Source organism: Ochotona princeps, chromosome 11 (genome assembly GCF_030435755.1).
Source record: "Ochotona princeps isolate mOchPri1 chromosome 11, mOchPri1.hap1, whole genome shotgun sequence".
Classification (NCBI taxonomy): Eukaryota; Metazoa; Chordata; class Mammalia; order Lagomorpha; family Ochotonidae; genus Ochotona; species Ochotona princeps.
The window spans coordinates 39,272,177-39,297,484 of NC_080842.1; the positions used below are offsets into that span (position 1 = coordinate 39,272,177).

The 25,308-nt window shown below is 46.4% G+C and overlaps 1 protein-coding gene across 4 annotated transcripts in view; it reads left to right on the forward strand.

Moving 5' to 3' along the window:
* Positions 1 to 5,878: 5,878 nt before the first annotated feature.
* PTK2B (protein tyrosine kinase 2 beta) overlaps positions 5,879 to 25,308 on the forward strand; it is a 128,100-nt gene continuing 108,670 nt past the window's right edge. For 2 of the 4 annotated variants that reach the window (XM_004579083.4, XM_058670046.1), the window contains exon 1: positions 5,879 to 6,043. The gene's annotated coding sequence lies outside the window, so the exon portion shown is untranslated. Of the gene's footprint in view, positions 6,044 to 6,299; positions 6,456 to 6,706; positions 7,630 to 25,308 lie in introns of those variants that run through there. The other 2 variants (XM_058670042.1, XM_058670045.1) reach the window with 2 other exon arrangements.

Sequence of the window (25,308 nt, forward strand, 5' to 3'; positions counted from 1 at the left end):
TGGTCTGAAAGCAGAGCTGGCAGAATATCATCCTGTCCAGTGAAAAGCCACAACATAACATCAACAACAGTTTACAACATTATGGAGTTAATTGACATGGTATTGAGTGACCAATATGTTACAAAATGCAAGTTCTTAACCACATCCTGTGACTACTTCATTGACATTTCAATTTTAGTTTATACACAACCGGCTGCTATACACCTTAAAATGGCTATAGGGTACTATTCAGCTGTCTCATGTCTATTTTCATTTTTATATTTAGCAGTTTATAGTGTTGAAGCATAATTTTTACTGAACTTGGCAAATTTTAGGATAGTTCAAACTGGGTTATAACTCTAACAAGAACAGTTTTAGGAGGGGTGTGCAGAGAAATCTTCAATATCTTAGTAAGGAGTAACTAATCTTTGTGTCCTACCTAGTAAGGTATATGTGAGTCCAAGCTAACCATTTCTCGTCTGGTTCTAAGATTTCCTAATTGGTCTCTGTCTATCTAATCTAATTTTTTGGCGGGCGGGGGGCTCCAGAGCGACCCTGATGGTCATTGCAAGAGAGGGTGGGGATCCAAAGTTGGAACTAAATAAGGACCAGAGAAAGCTCCCCTCCCGAGTCCCAACGGGAGTTTATTGTTCTGTTTCTGAGCTCTGCTCAGGACTCCGGGGTATTGTTCCAATGACATTAGATCCTGTGAGGAAGGATTTGGGCATCTTCCATCCCATGTGGGAGATCCGAAAGAGAGTGGATGACCTCAGAGTTATTGGCCTACAAGGGCAGTCCAATTCCCTGTGGTCCCCTTGGTTGTTGGGATATAGCCTTTGTGCCCATACTGATAGTCCTTGGTGCTGATCCAGGAGTCTCCAGGGTTGGGATATAAGCCTCCTCCTGTCTGCCTGTTCCACTCTGGGGTCACCTCCCCCCTCCTCAGTGCATATGACCTCCTGTTAAGAGGTTGTCAGGATCACTCTTGATTCCTCCTGTATGTCTTTATAGTTTTGCTAATGTCTAATGCTGATTAGATTAATAAATAAATAAATAAAAATTTAAAAACCAGCTTCTACTCACCAATTACTCTCCAAAATTAGCCAGGAGTACTGGGAAATGTAGCTTTTATTTTAGGCAGCCTGCGACTTATTTATTTACTTATTTAAGAATTTATTTCATCTATTTGAAAGACAAGAGAAAGATACAGAGGTAAGGAGAAAGAAAGTGTGTGTTGGTAGGAGTGGAGTGGGGGATTCATCTACTCGTTCACTTCCCAGATGACTGCAACAGCCTGGAGCCCTGAGCTCCATCCTAGTCTCCCACATGGAAAGAGTAGTTGGACCATCTTTAGCTGCTTTCCTTGGCACATTCAGAAATGGAACTTGGATATGGGATATTGATGCTGCTGTGGCACAGTACTGTCCCCTTGACCGAGCTAAGGCCAGGGATTTGGTTATTTAGGGAAGAAAAGACAAATGGCCACTGGGAACAGCCAGTAGTACTTTCATGAGTGGAATAAAGGATGTTTTCAATGGTTTTGAGCTCTCTGTGTTGACCTACACCATGGCCCATTTAGTGAACTTAGTGGTACCTGGTTAAGTTAGAACTGATGAAAGATGGTAGCAGACCTGAATGATTTTTTTTCCTATACCCATTTTTGTTGTTGCTGCTGCCATCCAAAAAGCTTAGAACCACACTATTCCCTATCTTTCTAAAAAATATTAATTTTCTTTACTTGAAAGCAGAGTTATAGATAGAAGGAATGACAGAGGGAGGGAAGGATAGGAGAGAGAGAGAAAGATCTTCTGTTGCCTCCCCAAGCACACTAACAGGGAGCTGGAATGGAAGTGGAGCAGGCCAGTACCTGTATGTCTCAGGTGATAGCTTTACTTACTACACTACATTGCCAGCCCCACACTGTTCTTGAAATGTATTCTAAAACTAAATTTGCATTATGTAATTAATTGCATCATCCATAATGGAGACATCCCAGTTACACAATAGCACAGACATGCAAATGATGCTATTTCTAATTTTCATTTGTTTCTATATATTTGAAAGATACACATATACACATACACAAGTACTTCCTATCCACGAAATCACTTCTTCAAATGCCCCCAATAGGTGAGCCTGAGCTGGGCCAAAGGCAAGAACCCAGTCTGGGTCTTACCGATGAGTGAGAGACCCATATAGTTTTTATCACCTGCTGTCTCCCAGGGTAAACACATGAGCAGGGAGCCAAAGTCAGGAGCAGAGCTGAGACTCAAACACAAGCACACCAATATGAGACAGGAGCATCCCAAGCAAGCATCTTATCTTACTGTGCCAAAGGCCTGCGATGGCTTTGATTCAACCCTGCTTATTACTGCCTCAGAGGCTATGGACGAATTATTTCCTTCCTGAAGCCCCATTTCCCTATCCACGAAATAGTTATAATACTGTCTATCTCAGTAATTGCTGCGAAGGTTAACTAGATAAAGGACAAAAGCTCTTAGCATACAGTGACAACTGGAGAAATGATGTCTACATGGCATGTAAGTACATAATCTCTCCACAGCAAAATGGTAACCACAACATAATTTTATGCTAAACCTAGGCTTCCCAGCACCCTGTGAAATGGATAGAGTAGAGAGTCCTTATGCTAGTCTTCCAGATTAGGAAATACTACAGTACCCCTTATCTTCATGGAGTCATTTCCAAGACCTATAGAGGGTGCATGAAGTCATGAATGTTACCAAATCCTATAGATGCTATGTTTGTGTATATATACATATATATATATACATATATGTATATACATATATGTATGTATATACATTTATAAATCAGGCACATTAAGAGAGGCACAACAATAGCTTCTGCAACAAAAGTGAAGTGAATGTGGTCTCTATATTGTTCTCAAATCATGTTATACTGTAGCTACCTTTCTTGTTAACTGTGGTGACTGAAACTCCAGGCAGAATATCATGGGTAAAGACTTAGTGCCCTTGACTAGAACCACGCTCTCTCCCTTCTAGAAGGATCCTTCCCCAGTACCTTGAAACCTGCTGTTCTGGCTGTTACTGAAAACAAATGACACCACAGCCCCCTTTCAACCCACAGTCTCTTCCAGCTCACCGTACTTTCTCAGGTCCCCATGATGAATAACCAGCACATGCTACCCCCAGGCCTTCATCTCCAGTTTCTCATCGGTCTCTGTCATTTGAGTATGCCCTGTTCATTACTTTCCTCTTGGTAGGAGCCTGGCCTGCAAGTCTGTGCTATCTCTTACTCTTGTCCTAGATAATCTCTTCCAGTTTGGTAGTTTCAAAGGCCATCTTCAAAGCTTATCCCTAAAGCAGCTCAGACCATCATTATGAGTTTCAGTCCCAACTGCTTTCAGGGTTGGGTGGGGAGCAAGTGAAAGAAACCCTTTGCATAAGAGTTTAGGTGAAGAGACCCTGAACAGGGTGAGGACAATTGGTCTAGAAAGCAAAGGACAAATAGAAGATGCTTGGAAGGGTTCCTAGGTTGTAGGGGTGGCAAGTAGAGAGGAGGAAAGTTGAAGGCAACTCTTGGCAACAGAAGTCTGTTGTTGACACTTGTGTTGGTTGGGGAATCATGAACTGTCATAGACCTGATGGGGTAAGGGCCGAAACATCCAAGTGAAGGAGTTAAGCAGGTGGAGAGGGCGTTTGCTCTGCCTTCTGTTTACAGTTTCGCCTCCTGGTGACTGCAGTACCCTACCCCAGGATCTCCCATCATGGCCCTCTGCCAGACTGAGACACAACACGGGTGGACAGACAGGAAGCGGTTTTTCTTCGGTTGGTTGTTGCAACAATTCACAAGGAGGCACGGAAGATCTCTTAGGGAATTTCCACAGAGTTCCAGGGCTCCTGAGGGCATTTTGACAGGTGTTCAAAAAAGCAGATAATAGGCTGTATTGTGCGACTGGGTTGCCTTTGTCATTCTTTGGCCACACTAGACAGAACATGAGGAGACCTGAAAGTGGAGCTGACCATCTCAGGGAGTTTCTTAAGGCCTCTTTCATAAAAAGGCAAAAACAACAAAAAAAGCACACAACCTCTTTTATACTGTGATGCTAGGAGCTAGGTCTTGAAGCTTCCAAAAGAAGCCTTCAATAGTTGAATTTGGTGGGGTTTTTTGTTTTGCTTTGTTCTTAAAGATTTATTTATTCTTATTGGAAAGTCAGATTTAGAAAGAGATGAAGAAACAAATATCTTCCATCTGCTGGTTTACTCCACCAAGGGCTACAAGGGCACTGGCACCAATATGGGATCTCAGTGTGTACTAGGCAAGGATTTAGCCACTGAGCCAACCTGCTGGCCTCAAATAAGCAGATGTCCTGGCCCTGACTAAGCAGAGATCAAGTTGTAGTTCATTGATATGACCGCATGGGGGGAGCATACACAAATTCACCTTCTTAAACTAGGCTATGCATGCTTATGACCATCTTGGTCCAGATCCTCCACAGTTCACTTGGGTAGCTAACCTTATACCACTCCTCCTCCAACCTCATTTTTAGGTCCAAGAACAGGGATGGTCCACCCAGTAGCCAGAGCCACCTGATAATTCCCTTCCTGTTGGTTATCCCACTGTCCCCATACTTCCCTTGCCAGTACTTGTTTACCCCTGCTGTTTGCCTTGTCTCTCCAAGCCAAGCCGTAGCCAGAGTGACTCACTTGGGTCACCTTTTGGGCGCTGTGAAGCCACCGCATTATCTGCAAGACTCCAAACTGCAGACCAGTGGGGAGGATAAACAGCAGAGGCTCCAACTGTCAGAGCATATGAACCACCAGGTGCCAGGTTGGCACAGGTGGGCCTCAGCTTCAGGGATCCTGATTTTCAGCTGATCCAGAGAGGTACTTAGGTTAAAAAATAAAACTACAGCGAGTCCACTGCTTATATGCTGAGAAAAAAGCTATTGCCTGGATAGCTTTCTGAAATAATCCAAGTCTCCAAATTCTAGCACAATCACATTAAGTGTATGCTTTCTTGACACAGTACTTGGTACTTGAACAGGATCACCAAATGCTGTTCTTCCTTGCTGTTCTCCAGGTCAACTGATCTGGGGAAAGTTGAGGCAGTTTCATCCAAGCAGTCCCTTACACCTGGCTGTCACATGTCGCCCCGCAGTGTAACACTGCACAACTCCAGGGGGCGCCACTCCCAGAGACTGCATTGCAAATAACACCCTCTAGAACTGCATTAGCAGCAGTCCCAGGACGCAGATCCCAATCTTGCATGGACACAGAATGAAGCTTGGGGCAGAGGCTTTGCAGAGGAAGTTGGTGGCTGGGCAGCAATGAGTGCATCCCAGCTTGCTGCCCTTCTGACAAGTCCTGGTCACTTCCTTCCACTCAAGAGAAAGTCTAGATCTTTCTGGTGATAGGACAGAAGTGCTGCCAGGCTCCTAGAGGTCCTGTTTCCAATCTCACCATCCTGTCCAACTGTGGCCAGCCTCCCTAACAACAAAAGGCTGCCTTCTGATGCGCCCTCTGATGTACCACTCAGGGTTTCTTGTCCTCGCCCCATGGTATTTGCTCATCTTCCAACTCTAGAAAGGGAGATGAAGCCACTTCAGGATGGTGGTGGGTGGTGGGGGGCTCCCACTCTGAAACATGGCCTCAAAAGGCTGCAGGTGGAGTGTGAGAGATGGAGGGGTGGGCCTCTTTCAAGGGACCTAGAACATCCAAGCAGTCCATTCTAGCTGGGGGTCGGGGGAAGCACAGATCGCCCCTCCCCGCCATTCCCCTTCAGGTGAATCAGGTAGCTCAGGAGAATTGGGTGGCAGCTTCTATTTCAGAGTTTATGGTAAGAGGCTGTAGCCGGCACACAGACAACATACCCCACCCTTTAAGGAAGTGGGGAGGAGAGCAGGGGTGTGGTTAACAGCCTGGAGCTGGAGTGGGAAAACACCAACCTGTCAGCCCTCTCACTCAGCTAGCCACGGCTGCGGGCTGCCGCGCACCCTACCTGCCGCAGCCTCTCCTCACCTGTACCTGCCTCAGCCCCCGACTCACCTGGAGCCTTCGCTGGAGCCCCGATCTCCCTCTCGGTGAGTCCTCCCTCGTGGCGATTGGAGATTGAGCACCATGGAGCCAGTAACTGGAGGACTAGGGAGGGGGTTGGGTGGCGGTGATAACTCCGGAATTTGGGTACCTGGACAGGACTGCGAGTTCCTGGAAAGGCAGCCAGGGACCCAGCAAGTGCGTGCCGGGCGCCCACAAGCCTTCCGCTGCGGAGAGGGGTTCTATTTTTGGAGTTTATTTGAAACCAAAAGCTGCTTCTTCCTCGTTGTCCTCGTAACATAGACGACAGAGACGGGGTAGGGGGACCCAGTGTGAAGACTCAGAAGGGCCCTGCCCTAAAGGTGGGCTCTAGGAGCCGCGCGCAGCGTTCTCAGTGTCCAGCTCCGGCTGCTGCCCAGAGCTCCGCCCAAGCCAGCCCCTACTGCTGCTCCCCAGCCGGTGAGCCTCCTCCTCTTCTTGGGGGTCACTTTTCCCACCCCACTCGCCGTGCCAGGGCATGTTCGGAACTCCGCCCTAGCTGGACTCTATGAAAGCCAGAGACGCACGAGTCCAGGTGTGTGTGTGTGTGTGGATTAAAGTTTGAACATTAGCCACACGGCTTCTTTTTGAGAAGCTGCCTTCTGAATGCTGAGCAAGGGTTAAGTCCTCGGCCACCTCCTCCGGCTGCAGGAGGTGGGGGGGGGGGGCGCGAAGCTTTAGGTGTGCGTGCTGGAGCTTATGAGTGATGTTCTGAAGACCCGCAGGGCCCAGCCACCTGTTCTAACCCCCAACCATATGACATGGGACTCCCCACCCCCAACTCGGAGCAAAATCCACTGGCGGAATCAAAAGGCTGGTGGGAGAATGGGAGCAGAAGATGGGACCCCAGGGCTGTAGTGGCTGGAGCACTCTGAAGCCAGGAGGAGCACAAGAGCTTGGCACCCATCTCTAGCTGGACCCGGGCCACTGAGGCAGCAGTGCTCAGGCACCAGCAGGGTGGTGAGTGCCATGCCGGTTCCCCAAGTCCAGGCTGCTTGGCGCAGTCCAAGGCTGTTGCTGACCCAAGCCTCAGCTACTCTGGGGTGGGGGGAGGGGAGGGAAGGAAGACATAGTGTTGCAAAAGTGACTCAAGACAGAAGAGAGGAAGGAAGTAGTCATATTGGGAGACTCAACTTTGGCTGAAATATTCTGCATTCATTCCATCAGCACCTACTGGTTTCTGATCTGCAGCCAGGAGCTAAGCGTAGATGTGGGCAGACAAGGTAAATGTGAAGTGGCCCCTGGCCCCAGGACCACACAGCCAAAGGGTGGGACTGCCAGGGAAGGATCAGGTTGTAACCCACACAGTGTTGAAGCCTGGTGGGAGGAACTGGTGAGGGACCAGCTAGAGGCTTCTTGGTAAGAGTGAGACTTAAGTCAAGAACTGCAGGAACAAGAAATATTAGCCAGACAAGGGAAGAAGGAGGGGAACAGCACAGAGTCCTGCAAAGACAAAGCCTAACTCAAGAAGAGAGAGACTGAGGCTAGAGGTAGCAGGAGGAGAGGGGCACGTGAAGTAACACACTCAAGAAACTGAAAGTAGCTCAGCTTGTTCCCAGCCTCGAGAGTGCAGGGGCGAGAGGAAGCCGCAGAGGTGAGTGCAGACAGCTCCAGAGGGCCTGGGAAGGCATGCTCTGCTGCCATGGCAACTCCTGATGGAGCAATGCTTGGGACCTGGAGCCAGGCGTGACTTCCCAGCATGCTTCCACTGCAGGTTGGGGTTGCCAGATTTAGCAAATAGAAACTCTTAACAGTCCTGTTTGAATTTCAGATAAGCATTGAATATATTTTCCAGCATAAGTATATCCCATGCAGTACTTGGTACATACTTATCTTCAGTCGTTATTCAATGTTTATCTGGCCATGCTGCTTTGAGAGAGAGCTGCAGTTGGTGCCATGCTAGGAAGAGAACTATCTCCAGACATATTTATCTTGTACCAAATCCTGGATTCTATTTTTAGGCTTCTTCATATCTTGACTATGCTATTATAGAATGTAAATAGATTTTAAAAAATCAAGTCCTGGGTCAACTTATTTGTGTACACAGCTGAAGGTGTGCAAGGATCAGGGTTCTAATCCGTGTAAGCCAGTTAGCATCTTGGAGCGTCTGAATCCTCCTTTGAACTAAGGACAAGCAGCCGCCTTCATCCAGGTTGTGTGATGGATCATGCCTGTCCAATGCCCAGTGCATGCTAATGCTTGCCACACCTCCAAGAGCATAACCAGAACAGCCTCATCAAGTGCTGAGTGATCCTTTACTGCCCTTTGTATTCACTGGGCACTTACAAGTCTCACGGGAAGTACAAGGTCCAACTTGGAGCGAAAGAAAGAGGTAAATCCTGGGACCATGGAAGGAGTGCTATTATTATTTGTTTTTAAGTTTTATTTTTCATGATACAGTTCCATAGGCTCAAGGATTTCCCCTTCCACTCTCCCCATCTTCCTGCCCATCAGTGATTCCCCCTTATTATTAGACTAGTAAAGTCCTTTAGCAGTAGTCACAAGTCCATCATTCTGTTAAGTGTATCATGACATTGTAGGCTTAGACAATGGTAGAAAGTCCAGCATCCTATTTTCAAAATATATTTAACAGTTTCATTGGGAGTCCATCTTTTATTCAGAAGTAGAGATGCATACTACAATGTATCTCTACTTCATGGTACGCTTGCCTACATTATGCATAGCCTCTAGATAAATAGATGTATATACATGCTTATGCATTTCTTTTTTTTTTTAAAGACTTATTTATTTTTATTACAAAGTCAGATATAGGCCACAAGCAGGGAGCTGGATGGGAAATGGAGCTGCCGGGATTAGAACCGGCACCCATATGGGATCCCGGTACTTTCAAGGTGAGGACTTTAGCCTCTAGGCCACGCTGCCTGGCCCCTGCTTATGCATTTCTATGTATCTACTTATCTTGCATTTTGCATGAAGCTTGCCTTATATCAGAGAGAAATGCTATTTTTGTCCTTTTGGGATTGGCTTATTTCTCTGAACTTAATTTTTTTTAAAGATTTATTTGTTTTTATTACAAAGTCAGATATACAGAGAGGAGGAGAGATAGAGAGGAAGATCTTCCGTCTGGTGATTCACTCCCCAAGTGAGCGCAACAGCCAGTCCTGTGCCGATCCGAAGCCGGGAGCCAGGAACCTCTTTCAGGCCTCCCACACAGGTGCAGGGTCCCAATGCATTGGGCCGTCCTTGACTGCTTTCCCAGGCCACAAGCAGGGAGCTGGATGGGAAGTGGAGCTGCCAGGATTAGAACCGGCGCACATATAGGATCCCGGCGCGTTCAAGGCGAGGACTTCAGCCACTAGGCCACGCCGCTGGGCCCTGAACTTAATTTTGGTCTTGCCCTTTGCTTTGTTTCTGTCCTGTTTCAAAAGGAGGAGGTACCCAGTTCTCTCAGAGGATGGCAGTTGGGTGCAGAGGGTGTGACTCCACATTGGGTTACCAGAAGGGAAACAGTGAATGACTTCAAGGAGAGAATCCACATAAATCACGCAGCACAGTGTCTTTCCAACACTGACTTACTGTGAAATTGGGCTGTCATTACTGGCAGTTTTGTAATGAGCTTCTTCTTCAAGAAATAATGCTGAGGTTAGATGAAGCAAGAGCTCTCCTGAACTGGCAGTTGACTTTAATGGGAGCATTGGTAAGAACAGATGAGGGACCTGCTGAGGGGGAACCGGGAGGAAGTCAAGAGTTTCTTAAGAGAAAGAGGAAATGGAAAGTGTGTTTCTTTTATGGGAATAGCTAGGTTATAAATGACCCCTCTTTCCAGTGGCTAACTCTTCCCGACTCCCTGCCCAGAGTTAAGCTTTTTGTCCTCAGCCCCTTAAAGCAGTATTTCAGGTTTTTCCAGAAAAAAATTTGAAACCTCAAGGTAGAAGTATGCCTGTGACAAAAACATTTAAATGAGATATATGTGTTCATAGTTGTGTGATCAAGGTGATGATAAGGTTTATAGAAAAAGACACACATGTCACTCAGCTTCACTCAGCTTATCCTAACATTCCCTGTACTTGGCTGGAGAACCTTTGCAGGATCTCAAGGGAAATAGCCTTCCCCAGGCAGTGAGTGTTGATGCGGGGCTGGTTTGGGAGACAGGTAGTTCTTTCAGATGGCATTGTTCTTCCCATCACTCTAGTCTGGAAGGACCCAATAAGTCCTATGATCCCCAGCATTCAGCTCAGAGATCTTCATGGTACAGGCTCTTATGTACAACTTTCCTGGTATTGTGCATTGTTCACAGACACCCTCTCCCACCTGTATCAGCCCAACCCTTCCCACTGAACCCCTGCGTACATTTCTCATTTAGAGGATCCAGGGAGAAGTCTATGTCTCTTAGCACCTATCTTTTCATGGTAACATCATAGCTTCATGAGCCCTCAGTACTGCTAGGACACAGGCTTGCTTGGGTGCACATTCCCACTCCTACCCCATCACAGAATAGTTCTCTCCACCCCTAGTTCTTCCCCTTTCCAGAAGCTTTGGTTCTTGAAAACATGTGGCCATGACTGCTCAGGTGGAGGAGGTCCTGAGGTGGCCACAGGGAGGGTGACGAGTGGAGAGAAGCACAAGCCAGGAAGAGCTTGCGTTCCTATGCATGGTAAAGGGAAGCCTTGAGACTAGCAACATGATGTAGCGGGGAAAGCTGCCACCTATGATGCCAGCATCCCATATGGGTGGCAGTTCATGACTCGACTGTTCCACCTCAAATCCAGTTCCCTGCTAATGGCCTGGGAAGAGTAGTTGCCACTCACTGGGGAGAGCCTAATGAAGCTCCTGGCTTCTGGCTTTGGCCTGGCTAGTGCAGGCTATTGAAACCATCTGGGGAATGAGCCAGCAGTTGTAAGATTTCTCCCTCTCCTTCTCTCTTACTCTATCTCTATAATTCTGACTTTCAATAAGTAAACAAATCGATCTTTCTTTTTTTAAAGAACCATCTTGCTGGCCTGGATATCAGGAGCGTCATAGGCCGTTTGGGTCTGTGGCAGGGCAGAGGAGGGAGAGACAGACCTTGGCAGCAGTCTGCAACACTGATGCACCTTTCTCACCCACCCAGCTGGGAGGTCAAGAGTTGGTCTGCCTAGGTCGCAGTCCCAGCCCCAGGGACCCCTGCATGACCTTAGGTCATTTGGTACTGGATTCCACATCTGTAAGGTGGAAGGTGTAGCAGCATATTTAGTGCAGATGGAGTAAAATGGTATACTAAAGAGACATATTCAAAATATCAGCAGCCACAAAAACTGGGCACGGACCAACCACGACTGAAGTTGGTCATCGCCCAAAGCAGGATCAAGAGTCCCTGCTGCACCGATGTTGGATCATGGTAGTCTAGGGAGGCCGGCTGTTGGGGGCCTGGGAACATGGACATTTACCAATGTATGTGGACCTGTTTTAACACTGGGACATCCAGACTGCACATTCTTAATAGCAGTCTCAATTGTACATAAAACAGCCCTATAACATACATCCCTTGAGTGTTAGCTCTCCTATAGTTTTACACTGAGGGTAGGCTGTGTCTGAGCTGATGGAAGGCATGATTTTATTTTTTATGCTGAGGACATACGCCACCTTCTGAAAGGCAAAAGACAGCTTCTTCTAGATGCTAGCTCACAGACATGCATCAGGTAAAAACAGTGTTTATTTCTGCCTGCCACCTCTCTCCCAGTCCGTGGTGCTCAGGAGCATCTGGGCCTCGGGAACTCTGCAGACAGCAAAAATTCTGCTGCTACACACCAAGCCCTGGGGTTGAGTGACCACTTGGAGTATTCTGAGAGCTGTCTGGTGGTGGTGATGGCAGGTGGGGGGAATGATGCTTCCACCCTCAGGACCTCTTTGTACTGTGTGCAAAGCTCTGAGCAATGTGAGGGGGTGGCAGTGGGGGTGGGGGCAGCTTTTGAGTCATTGCTGCTCCCCAAGGTATAATTATTACTCATGATGACAGTTTGCTCAAGAGAGCTGATTCTGGGTTGCACATTCTGATGTGGTTTTTACATCCATGTAAGGGGCCGATGGACAGGAGTGCAGGTTTTTGTCTTGCTACAGGAATGGGTCCTGCCCTGGCTTTCTAGGTCTCTCCCAAACTCTTCCTCTTCCCCTGCACTAAGGCAAGTACAACTTTGATAAGGTTGCCAGTCACTGTGATTAGAACTAAGAGTAACACTACCAGTGTGCTTGGAAGGGTGAGCTTTCTTCTCTCTGCCCTGGCTACCACACACCAACATTTCCTCTCTTCCAGGTGCTCTCTTCCATTTTGTGTTCTGAAATCCACCTGCACAGAATCTGGAAAAATCACTCACAAAAGACAGGGGCATGCCAGTGAATCCTGCTCATCCAGGGTTTAGAACTGGTCCTGGGTTTCATGTCTGACTTACGGACTAGTGTCCCTTGAAAGTGGGTTATTTCTCCTAACATTTTTGAGGGTACCAGGACTGTAGTCTGTCCTTTGCATGCCCTTCCTTTCTCTGTGGGAGCACTCATGTGTGTCTCTGACATTCCCCTGTACTGTCATAGCCCTACCCCCCACCCCCCGGTGCTCACACAAACTATGGAGGCTCCTCGGGTGCCTGCTGGAATTCTGCCCTGATTCTAGCCTGACCATCCAGGACTTCCTTTCCTTTCTATTAGACCACCATGACTATTTGGGGCATCCCAGTTTTCTCCTCTATTTCCTCCCTAATCCAGCCCTTTCTCTTTGTGTTCCTGTGGTGTCACCTCAGCTTGGCTCTGCCACCTCTAGTTCCTGCTGCTGACAGGGTATCATGGATGGAGACCCTGGCACCTTCAAAGAAACTCTCAGCAGGATCTGGTTACATTTCTTCTGTTGTTGACACAGATGCTTGGCCTTGATGTACAGCAGTGTCCACAGAGGCAGCTGCAGGTGGCTCATGACCAACTCCTGTTCCCAAGCCTTTGGCTTAACGTAGGCAGCAGCCTGAGCTGAGGCAGTTTTTCAGCTCAAGGGGAAAGAGAATCGAGCACCAAGAGCCCTGGGCTGTTGTGTGAATTCTTCTACTTGCTAGCAATGTGTTGTCAGCAAGTCTGTTGGCCCTTCTAACTCTCCTGTGGTCTCATCTGCATTGGCACCACTTTTCTGATTGGATCTCCTAAGAGAAATATCTGATTTGTGTGAAACTACCACAGGTATTGTCCAAGAAGGACTTCATTGGTATTCACCAATATATGGATTTGACAATGAATGTTTTCTCCATCACTTTCATTCTCAGGAAACAGTCATTTCCCCCAAATCTGCAGGACTGTATCTTTTCCCAATGTTTACAGTCTGGTAGCAGAGGTAATATATCCAGATTAGGAGCTGTAAGACAAGATGTGAACCTAATGTTGCTGTGAAAGAGTCACCAAGTGCTATAGGATTGGAAGACAGAAGCTGCTTCTGGTTGGGTACTCTGGGAATGCTCCCAGAGAAGGTGACCTTTGGAAAGCTCTGATAGGACAGATGGGATAAGGCCTACACACACAGAACAGTGGTTGTGATGAAAAAAGAGCAAATAAAAGCAAAGAGGTAGAAAGACATATTTAAAGTGATTCATATGGGGTGGTGCCATCCAAGGCCTAGCTAAGCATGGAAGGTCAGATAAATGCTGAACACTGAGGCTAAACAGTCTGGGCATTCTTCTGAACATGTTCCCTGGAGCAAAGGGCTGTGATGGAGTTTGTAAAGTGCATTAAAGGGGAGAGAGCTTGAACTTGCACAAATTGGGGACTTCTCTTAGTAGATCTTCAGTGACTCAGGACTGGGGTCCCTGGGGAGTATCCCCATAACATCAGGATGCTTCCACTCTCTGAGTTGAAATTGATTCCAGATGGGTGACTCCAGGTGAATGGAGCAACACATTGTTTAGCTGGTGTAAGTGATTTGCTACTCTCCTTCATCCTTTCTTCTGTGTCTGCAGTGTACACATCAGTCCCTTTCCCCACTGAGCCTCAGCTTTGCTGGGCACCAGCATCTCCATGGTGTTCTGACAGGCAAGTCAGGACTGTGCATTTAGAATTGCTTGCCCCTCTCCACCCTCATCACCAGCAACCGGTTTGGGGCAGTTGATTGCTGGGGCACCACCTCCCACCTAATCACCCTTCTTACTGTAAGTCCTCCACATCTTAGGGTTTGTAGGAAATCCGCAGTTGAGGAACTCATCTTCTTAAATGCTGCAACTCAGAAACCAAACTCCTTTCACCAGACCGTCTTCTCCTCCTGGCATCCCTCAGTCTCCTCATGCAGTTGTTACTCTCCCATGCATTCTGGTCAGACACCTTGGCATTACATCTCTTATCTTGCCCATCGGTAAATCCCACAGATTCTTACTTCATGCCTCTCATTCCTTTTTGGCAGTTCCTACCCCAGCCCCAAGCATTATCACCTAATATTTGCCCAAGATTTCTGCTCTTCCTATCTCTGCTTCCCTCAGAAGCTCCGCAGTACCTCTTGGCTAATCCAGATCCCTTAAACTTACATTTTAGTAATCCCTCCATCTTCTATTCTTCACAGCCATATCCCCAAACTTTCCAGACAAAACTTTTCTATGTCTTCTTCAAGGCTTAATTCACTGAGAAACCTGAGCTCCCTCCTATACTTTCCTGGATCTGGGTCTGTTTGTATCTTCTAAACTCCAGCACAGGTCACTTCAACTTAATGCTGAGTTCCTCTAGGCTGGAAGTGCTGTTAATTTTGCTTTCCTGCCCTGTGCCCAGTGCCTTCAGCTTACAAAGACTGGAGTCCAATTCCCTGGGGCCAGAGAACTAGGATCCTCCCTTCCCAGGCACATTCATGCCTGGCTCACCTGTGCCAGACACAGACACCTTCTTCCTCATTCCCTGAACTTGGCGTCATACACCTGTTGCGACAGAGCAGGGCCCACATCCCAGGAGTCTTTACTTCTTGCCTCAGGCTCAGGATGCCCTGCTTGTCTCCTGAAGGCAGAGGTTTCCTGTAGCCCAGGGAGAGGACATCAGAGAGCAGACATTTGCTATAATCCCCTTGCTAAGCCACACCTAAGTCTCTTTACTCCATGGAAGCCTTGCCTTTCTCTTTCCTGCCATCCTCCAGCTCTGGAGGCCCAGCTGACTGACAGGAGAGAAACAGAAGGCGGAGAAGGGAGAGGGTGATATTGCATCAGGAATATGGGAGACAGATTGACAAGGCAGAGATGGACTGTTTTTAAGTCCCCTCAACTCTGGCTTAGTGATGTGCTCAGGCTTCTTGGCTTGATCACTGGACTCTGAGCTTGCAGCTCCTACAGCCTCAAGAGGTAAAATTGCCCAGTACACATCAGCTCCTTTGCAGAGCTGGACTCTGCTGTTCCCAGGGTGACCTTGGAGCCCTCTATTCCTGACCTGATTCTGTAGAAGCAGCCTTCCTGTTCCTGTTTGCTGAATACAGACTGTGTTTGCTCTGGGGCGGGTTGGGGTGGTACCTGCAGGATGCTGAGCTCTGCTCTGGAACCTTGGGACCATGAGCCCTAGCTGCTGACTGCTTCCTCACTATGCCATTACTTGCTCTTGAGTGATTCACCTGGGTAAGCTTGTTCCAGCTTTGGCTGGAATGAAAATTTGATAAAGGGGTTTATGGACTTTTCAATAAGTAGAGAACTTTCCTTAGAATGGATTTCAGGCAAAAGAATTGGAATTAAAATATCCTTATATTGGTGTCAATGAAATGGTTTAGCAAGCTAATCCCCCACCTGCAGCACTAGCATCCCATATGGCTGTTGAGTCTGGCTGCTGCACTTTCCATCTAGCTCCCTGCTAATGGTTTTGGAAAGCAATAGAGGATGGCCTTAGGACCCTGCACCCACGTGGGAGACCTGGAAGAGACTCCTGGCTTTGTTTCGGCCCAACTCTGGCTATTGCATTCATTTAGTTAATAAACCAGTGGATAGAAGATTTGTTTCAGTCTTTCCCTATTGCTCTACAACTCTAACTTTCAGGTAAAATGTACAAATCTTTAAACAAAACAAAACAAAACAAAACAAAAGATGTGCTTATTTGGGGACCAAAGTTTAGAGATCCATGCAAAATTTTTTGATAATACACATCTTCTATGAACTTTTTGAAGATTGAATCTCATGTGCATAGATTTTGAAAAATTTTGGCACCAAAATAAACTTGTCTTTTAATTCTTTACTTAATTAGTTCTTTTAATTTTACTTTCCACAAATATTTTGAAGTGTCCTCCTATGAACCAGGTAAAGGTAGATTTCTCTAGGATTGAAGTGAGGATAAAAGGTGTCTTGCTGGCCCTCAGCTCTCCTTCCCAGGGGACTCTGGGACCCTCTGTGGATCTCCTGGGCCACCAGGACACCTGGAACCATCCCCAGTCTCGAGTTCATGAGGTACTCATTGGTATGTGTGGTGGGACCTGGAGAATGGACTTCAGTGAAAACAGAGTCTGTAAAGAATTATCTCAAATTACGAAGTCCAGCCTGGAGCAGGGCACGTGTATGTTCTGTGGAAGGAGATCTCTTATGCCATGGATCCCTGAAAGCAGAGGCAGAATTTTCGCCTCCAAACAAACTCGTGTTGAAAAGCACAAAGTCCATAGCTTTCATCCAATTCCAAGGAACTTGTGATGCCAAAAGGTTGAGGACGACTCAAGTAAAATGCTATCATCGTTTTGTAAATCTTCCATTAAAATAACCTCAAATTTGAGCTCCTTTTCAATTTAGACAAATCAGACTGCAAGAACACGCACCTGGTGCCTGACACACTGTTGGCATTTGCTCCATACCCTGTATGCCTGAACATAAGTCTTCTCTGTTCTCCTAATAAAGAGGGCTGTTAAAAACCAATTTGCATAGATAAACTCTTTAGGGTAATACTTAGCATATTATCTTAGTGATTCATTTAGAATAATCTACCGTATCAGATAGTACATGGACTTAAACATGTGGTTATTTCACAATTCTGTCTGTTTTGAACATTGCAACAGCTCTTCCTGAGTTTGACCTTGGTGTCCTTAACTCTAGGATGTTTTTTGCAACAGCCCTCTGTGTTTTGCACATCTGATCCACCCTACAATTGGAAGAGAGTTGGCTACTGCTTATTGATCCACAAGAGGATGTTTGTTTTTTAATTATATATATATTTTTTAAGCTAGAACTCATATGCTATGAAACTCACCTTAAAATGTACAGTTCAGTGACCTCAGTATTTCCAGAGTTGTGTATCCATCACCACTACCTGCAGAATGTTGCTATCACTGCCAACAGAAGCCCCCTACCATTAGCACTTATTCCCTATTCTGCTTCCACTGTTTCCTTTTTCTGCACATTCTGTGTCAATGGAATCACACAGTATTACCATCTCTTGCAACTGGCTTCCTTCACTTAGCCTAACATTTTGAAACCACGTCTATGGGGTAGCATCCATCAGTAGCTCATTCCATTTTTTGTTAAATTGATGAATAATATTTTGTTGCATAAATTTGTCTGCTTTTGTTGTCCATTTCATTATCTGATGAACGTTTGTGTTGTTTCCATATTTTGACCACTAGGAATCATGCTGCTATGAATATTTGTGTCTAAGTGTTTGCATGGAAATATGTTCCCATTTCTCTTCGTTATGAACCTAAGAGTGAAATTGCAGGGCCATGTGATAACTCTATATTTACCATCTTGAGAAACCGCCAAACTGGTTTTCACAGCATTGCATCATTCTACATTCCCACCAGCAGGGCACAATCACTCTAGTTCTCCACATTCTTGTCAACACTTGCTTTCGTTTGTAATTTTTCTGTTAACCATCCTTGTAGGGATGAAATGGTATCTTATTGTGGCTTCCATTTTCATTTCCCTGATGACTATTGGCATGGAACATATTGTCATGTACTTATTGGCCATTTGTACATCTTCTATGGAGAAATGTGTTTTCTGATCTTTTGGAGGCATTAATTTTTTACGTCTACAATATAACCACTTAATGCATTGCTTTAAAAACTCATGTTTTAAAGGTTTTTTAAACTAACTTTTAACACTTGCATTGGAATGATGATGTTATACCCTCAAGAAAAATGATTGAGTCTATATTATAGTACCATGCCTGCTTTTTTTTTTAAGCAAAAACCAAGCGGTTCAACCAAGAAACTTTTGTTAAGTGTCCAAAGTAGAACTGAATGAAGTGGTTTTAGGCTGACGTTTTTCCGAAACAATTATATCTTTGTTGAGAACAAGAGAATTGAAGGAGAAACTTCTAACATGGAAGATTTTCTAGGAATTTGAATATAAACTTACTCTTTCCTGACAAATAATTTGGGAAGGGAGAAGCCTTCACTTTTTATTAGAGTGTATGTGATATTTAAGAATAAATAGATGAATGAATGAATGGGTGGGTAGGTGAAGGATGGATGAACTAAAGAATGAATAAATGAAGGAAGGAAAGAATGTAGCAAATAAGCCTGTTAACAATTTTGTGATTGCTTAATTACAACTGTTTCCCTTTTCATTCAAGATTTTGTGATGCCCAGGTGAAAACCAGCTGTGGTCCTTAATTGCAATTCATAGGACTGTATATACAATTATGCAAAAAACCACAAGTTTATGATTATAGGTTGGAAACAAGACTGGGTATTTCCCGTGGTCTGGGATATCTTTGTTATACTCCTTTACAGTAGCAGACTTGAGGCTGCCTGGCTCGAACCCTGAAGGTAGCTGAGAAATTCAGACATCAAAAAAAAAAAAAAAAAAAAAAAAAGACAGCAGGGTATGGCTTGGATTCTAGGTTGCCAGAGCAGGACCTTTAGGCACTCGTGCTAGGATTTTCCTGGGATTTGCTTAGTTCAGGTCTCATCCACCACCACCCTTCCTATTAATGGGAGACTTGGAGGTTACTGATGGCCCAGGGCCTTGGCTCTCAAGGCTTTTCCTTCTTATGGGGTGGGACCCTCTGATCTGCTTAGGGATCACACTCACAACAACTCACTTCCAGCTTCCACAGAGGGACATCACTTCCCATCTTGCCCTCTGTCTTCGCTGAAGAATATTTGTGAAGCCACCACCTTCAATGCCAGTATGGCATTTGTACCTATCTGAGTGCCAGCTACTCCACTGCTATTTAACCTTCTTTCTAATGTACGTGGGAAAGCAGCAGAAGAGTTCCAGGCTCCTGGGTTCAGCCTGGCCCAGCCCTGGCTGTTACAGTCACTTGGGAAGTGAATCTGCAGATGGAAAAATTGCTGTTATCTGTCTCTCCCATTCTCATTTTGTAACTCTACTTTTCAAAGAAATAAATCTTAAAAAAAAAAATTTAGGACAACATGTAAGCTGGCATGTGGAACCCTGGAGTTGGAGGTCAAGAGTGAACAAAGGGGACCCGGCGGCGTGGCCTAGTGGCTAAAGTCCTCACCTTGAACGCCCCGGGATCCCATATGGGCGCCGGTTCTAATCCCGGCAGCTCCACTTCCCATCCAGCTCCCTGCTTGTGACCTGGGAAAGCAGTTGAGGACGGCCCAATGCATTGGGACCCTGCACCCACGTGGGAGACCTGGAAGAGGTTCCTGGTTCCCGGCTTCGGATCGGCGCGCACCGGACATTGCGGCTCACTTAGGGAGTGAATAATCGGACGGAAGATCTTCCTCTCTGTCTCTCCTCCTCTCTGTATATCTGACTGTAATAAAATAAATAAAATCTTAAAAAAAAAAAAAAAAAGAGAGTGAACAAAGGAAAGAGGAAGAACAGAAGACAAGAAAGGAAGCTGTGGCCAGACTTGTGAAGAAGTGAGAGACACAGGCCTAAGACTGAGAGAGTACTTAAAGTTCTCAGACTTAAAGGCTCAGGCCCTGGAGAAGGAAGGAGTAACAAATATTCTTCCTTCATTGAAAGACGTTCACAGCAGTAACATGGAAGGGAGGTTTCTGTGGAGTTCAGCTAGGGGCAGGGAACAAGGACAGCAAAGGGTAGTGTGCATGGGGCTATGTCCTGCACACCTTCCTTTCTTGATAGTGGTCAGTGGGTTTGCAATTAGGTGTTCAGATCTGCGCATAACAGAGAAACATCTAGATCCTTCCCATAGAATTTTTTATTAATTAATTAATTAGAAGGACAGAGTTACAAAGACAGAGACAAAGAGATATCTAACATCCACTGGGTCACTTCCTAGATGGCCACAGTAGTCAGCATTGGGCCATGTTAAAGCCAGAAGCCAGGAACAAATACTTGGGCCATCATTTTCTTCTCCCTCTTTTAAAAAAATAATTATTTAGTTTTATTGGAAAGTTAGATATACAGAGAGAAGGAAGAGACAGGAAGACCTTCTGTCCGATGATTCACTTCCCAGTGACAGCAATGGCTGGAACTGAGTCAATCCGAAGCCAGGAGCCCGGAGCTCCTTCCGGATCTCCCACACTGGTGCCAGGTCCCAAGGCTTTGGGCCATCCTTGTCTGCTTTCCCAGGCCACAAGCAGGGAACAAATGGGAAGTGGGGCTGCGGGGACATGGATGAGCACCCATATGGGATCCTGGTGCCTGCAAGGCAAGGACTTTAGCCACGAAGCTACCATACCGGGCCTTTCGGTCATCTTCTGCTTTATGAGACACATCAGTAGAGAGCTAGAATAGAAGTGGAATGAACAGCTGGGGCACAAAGTGGTGCCCCTGTAAGATGCTGGTGCCTCAGACTGCAGCTTAACTCACTATGGAGCAACACTGGTTCTTTCTCCCATAGAATTTTAGTCCATCCCTAGACAGTACCTCAGTGTCTCCAGTATCCAATGACAACTGCTCATATACAAATGTCATTTTATTTTATATAAGGAACTTGAGCACCTATGGATTTTGGTATCCAAGGGTGTCCTGGACTCACAGCCCCCATGGATTTCAGAGGACAACTATATGTGGCACCTATAATGGAGCGAGGCATGATGGGGACACAGAGGTGGACAACAAACTATCCAAGATGACATAGCAATGCAAGTAGTCACTATGAACCCAGACAGGCTGTCAGAGAGAGGTGCCACTTCCATAGGGGCTGAAAGGGCAGAAACACCCGCTTTGCCAAGAGGAGGCTAACAAGGTTTCATAGATGAGGTGATGCCAAGAAGGAATTCGAAGCATAGATAGACGTGTGCCACGCAGTCAGTCACTAAATAAACAAACAACAAACAACAAACAAACAAACAAATGAATAAATAAATGTTGAAGCAGGGGTATGCTTTCCAGTATGCGTAAAGATAAGAAGGCACTGAAGACTGTGGCCTGTTGGGCACAGGCACGGCTCAAGGCGGCTGGCTTGAGCTGGCTCGAGCAGGATCATGATAAGAATAACGCTGGCAGGATACAGAAAGGACCCTTATCCTGGTGGCTTGGCATGGGACATCATTCTCTAGCAACAGGAAGCTATAGGATCTATGGATGAGGACAGATATAAATAGCACATCCAACTAGAGGTGTTTTCAAGCAGGACAGAGTCTTGTGGGAACGAGATTCTGGCCCCAGGCCAGAGGAGCTCTTGTGCCAAGGACAGAGCAGCTTGGATGGTAGATTTGCAGACAGGCATTTTCTGGGGGGTAGCCAATGGTTAACTATGCCAGTGTGCAGTTAGTAGCAGGAGCTCACTCTTCAGGATCGCGTTTTGGGGTACTTACTGCTAGCTTAGGTGTCACAACCCTCTGTACTTGCCCACTGGCCAGAGAGGCTGGTGGTGAGGGCTGACCCTCAGGATCTCACTCTGCTGCCTCCCTCTCTCTGTGTGTTGTGGAGGAGGAGTTGAGGGAGGTGGGCAGTAACCAACTTACCTTTGTGTTGATGGAAGTGTGAGGACAAGATGGGTTTGTTCTTTGGTAGTGGGAAGTCCATGAAGAAGACACCTGCCTCGGAAGCCACTGGGTGGCCCCATGTTTATTTTTGCCCCAACTGTTGGGATAGGCCGTGCTTTGGGAACTACGGAGCAGGTAGAGTGTCCAGGCCTGTAAGACTCTGCTGGAGGGGAAGCAGTTAGAGAGGAACAGAGGGTCGCCTTCCATCTTCCCTAAGCACCCCTCCTCCTGGTGCATTTGGCTGTACTATTCTTTTATGCTTGGCACATTTTTTTTAGATAAAATTAGTTTCACAAGTACATGCCTTGCTAAATGGAATGGTAGCGATACAGGGACCATGCCTTGTGTCCCTTGGTCTCCCAGTCTGAATCCAGCAAATGTCAGAATATGGAGTTACTATTGAAGAAACACTTGTTTAGAACTGGGGAGATTTCAGGAAAAAGATCTGGGAAAGGTGCTCATTTTAGGCTGGTCTTCAGAGAGATTAAAACAAGATACACAACGTTTAATCAACTATGAAAAGAGAATAATGACTGGAGGATTCCCTGGCCTTACCATGGGGTCCCCTGACTCCTGGGGATGTGGTTTATTGCACAGAGAATGACACGAGGGGAAATATAATGACCAAGGGGGTTGGGCAGCAAGAAAGGCCAGCTTCATTGACCATACAATATGACCAAAATTCACTGGCTTAGCATGGGTGGGGCTTCTCAAATGTTGCTGCCTTCATATCGTCTAGAGGATTTTGAAAACCCACACTCTCAAGCCTCAGCTACACAGGGCCACAGCTCTTAGGGCAGAGAGGTGTCAGAGTCAACAGGGGCAGAACCTTGTATAGATATATTTTTAAATTATGCATTTATTTGAAAAGCAGAATTGTTTAGAGAGGGGGACAGATACACACACATGCGCAGGGGTTGAGAGGGAAGGAGAGAAAGATTTTCCAGCTGCCTTTTCATTTTCCATATGGTTTCAATGGCCAAGTCTGGGCCAGGCCAAAGTCAGGAGCTTGAAACTTCATTCAGGCCTCCCACATAGGTGTCAGAGACACAAGTGCTTAGCCCATGATTGCTGCTTTCCTAGGTGCACTAGCAGGAAGCTGGATTGAGGTGGAGCATCCAGGACTCAAACTGGAGCCTGTATGGGGATTGCAATGTATTTCAGGGGGATAGCTTAACCCATTGTGCCACAATGCTGGTCCCAGGCAAAAACTTTTTAAAAAGTCTCCTGAGCCTGCCTGTAGTTATATCCTAGCAGCCAGTTCATCCTCTTTGTTGAATCAGCTCTGCCTTGTTCTTAGTACTCCAAAATGAGGTTTGAAGCCCACCCCAGTTGAAACAACTACCGTATCTCTGTAACTCAGACCCTCCCCTGCTTTAATCTGCATGGCCACTCAGTGGCTAGGTGGGTTCCCTAGCCTTCAGTCCTTGTCCAGAGTGGATGTCTCTACAGTCACATCTGCCCCTCCTGGGCTTCCTGAATCCCATCTCTAAGCCCCTTTCTGTCCCTCACTAAATGCTGCCTCTGTTCACCCCCTTCCACAGCACTCTTGGATTGAGTTCCTCTTCCTACCCTCTTTGTCCCATTTATCCTATGTGTCCCATTTTTAAAGGAGACTGCAGATCTCTGAGGATAAAACATGGTACCCCTGCTGCCCAGCAGTGGGTCATAGGCAGGGAGCCCCCTGCCAATGTCTGTTGGGCCACAACAAGAGTCTTAAAAACAAACCCATTCAAGAGCTGTTTGCATGGATCCTCCCCGAGCCTGGATCTGGAGATGGATCCACAAGGGCCAAGGTGATGGGGAAGGAGCAGCATGTGCCAAGCAAACCCACCCATGAGGAGGTATGGCCGGGTGCCAGCATCAGATGGGCTTGTCAGCCCTGAACGTTATTTGATTCCTAATTTGCATTACCCAGGGAACCTCCCCACAAAAATATCTTCCTCAGGCCAAAAAATGTTCTGCCTTGGGCATCCAGCTTATCCTCGGGAATTTCATTTCATGATGGATCTTTCTTTTTTTTTTTTTTTTTCATTCCTGTACTTCTTCCAGATCTGCTCCTTCCAGATCTTTCCATCGACAGCCAAATCTCCCCCTCTCCCCTGCCACATTCACAGAGCTTCCAAGCATAGCTGCCCTTCCACAGCACTATTCTCACTTCTGACACTTTGACCTCACTCCTTTGATGTCACCTAGGATCCTGGTCTCCCGAGCTGTAAACCTCACATGAGTCCCAGAAGCCCTGAAGGGTTCCATTAACAGCTCTGGAGATGACGGCCCTCTTGTGCCTGTGTACACCTGTGTGGCAACAAGGTCACCCTAGAAGGAACCCACAGCTCACAGAATGTGTGTTGAATAGATGGGGGCACACAGAGGTGTTCTGACAAAGCCTCCCTTCAGCCTTACCTTTTACTTGCCAGTCATGTCCCTTGACTTCTGGCCTTTCTCCTTCTCTTTGTATTAATTTTTCCTCTTGAGTGCCTCAACTTAAGGGAATTCCCCCAAGGTTGGAGAAGGGACTCTTAAATACACTCTTTAATCTCACATTGCACTTTTCCAAAAGATGGACATATGTATCAGTTGATTTACTTGTGGACCACCCCTTCTTCTGCATTCCCCATCCCACACCTCCCCTTCTGGCACAGGGTAGAACCCAAGGTTGTTGATCTTAAATGTGCAGCAGTAGGCTCCCTGGGATGGGAAGAAGAATGTCCAGGTTGTATGCAAGCTATTCTTCAGAATCAGCATGGCAGGTCGCAAGGGTTCTTACCCGTCCATTGGGCATTGTGGCTCTGAAAGTGGCCCTTCTGCTGCCAGTCGTGTGGCTTCAAGCACCTCTGGGCTCTCTCATCCCCAGGTCTCCTACACACCAAGTGTTGGTGATGATAGTGGTTTTCTTATGGAGATATTGCAAAGATGAGAAAGAGATAATACACGTTTGTACACAAAGCACTTAGTATTGGGTGTGGCATGCAGTCAAGTGTTTAATCCACATAACTATTATGTGTTTCAATGACATTCATTACTAGAAGACAGAGTATATGCAGCTGGAAAACTGCCTGGCCCTGCCCCTTGGCTATCTGGTTGCATTTGGCATAAACCCCAGCCCTACAGTGCATGGCAGCTATGATCTCTACCCGTTCCAGACTCATTGCTTCATGCTTCTTGCCACCTCTGCATTATCACTTCTTTCTGGCCATATCACCCCAAGACACAGGACTCAGCCCCTTCACCAGTGACCCCATAGAAGCCACAGACCAGAGAGAATACTGATGACTTTGTGGCTGCACTGAAGAATCAGAGGAAGAAGAGTGCTGGGAAGGGGGTCAGGGCTCATAGTATTTGTCACTTGTCCATCTTCCTCCTGTTTTTTATCTGCCTTTCTTAGAGCAGTGGCCACTTTATAATGAGGTCTGGCTCCTTGAGCTTCTTCTCAAACCATAGTGACTTAGTCGGGGCATGATTATAAACAGCTTCTCCCTGAGAGGATTTCTGTTA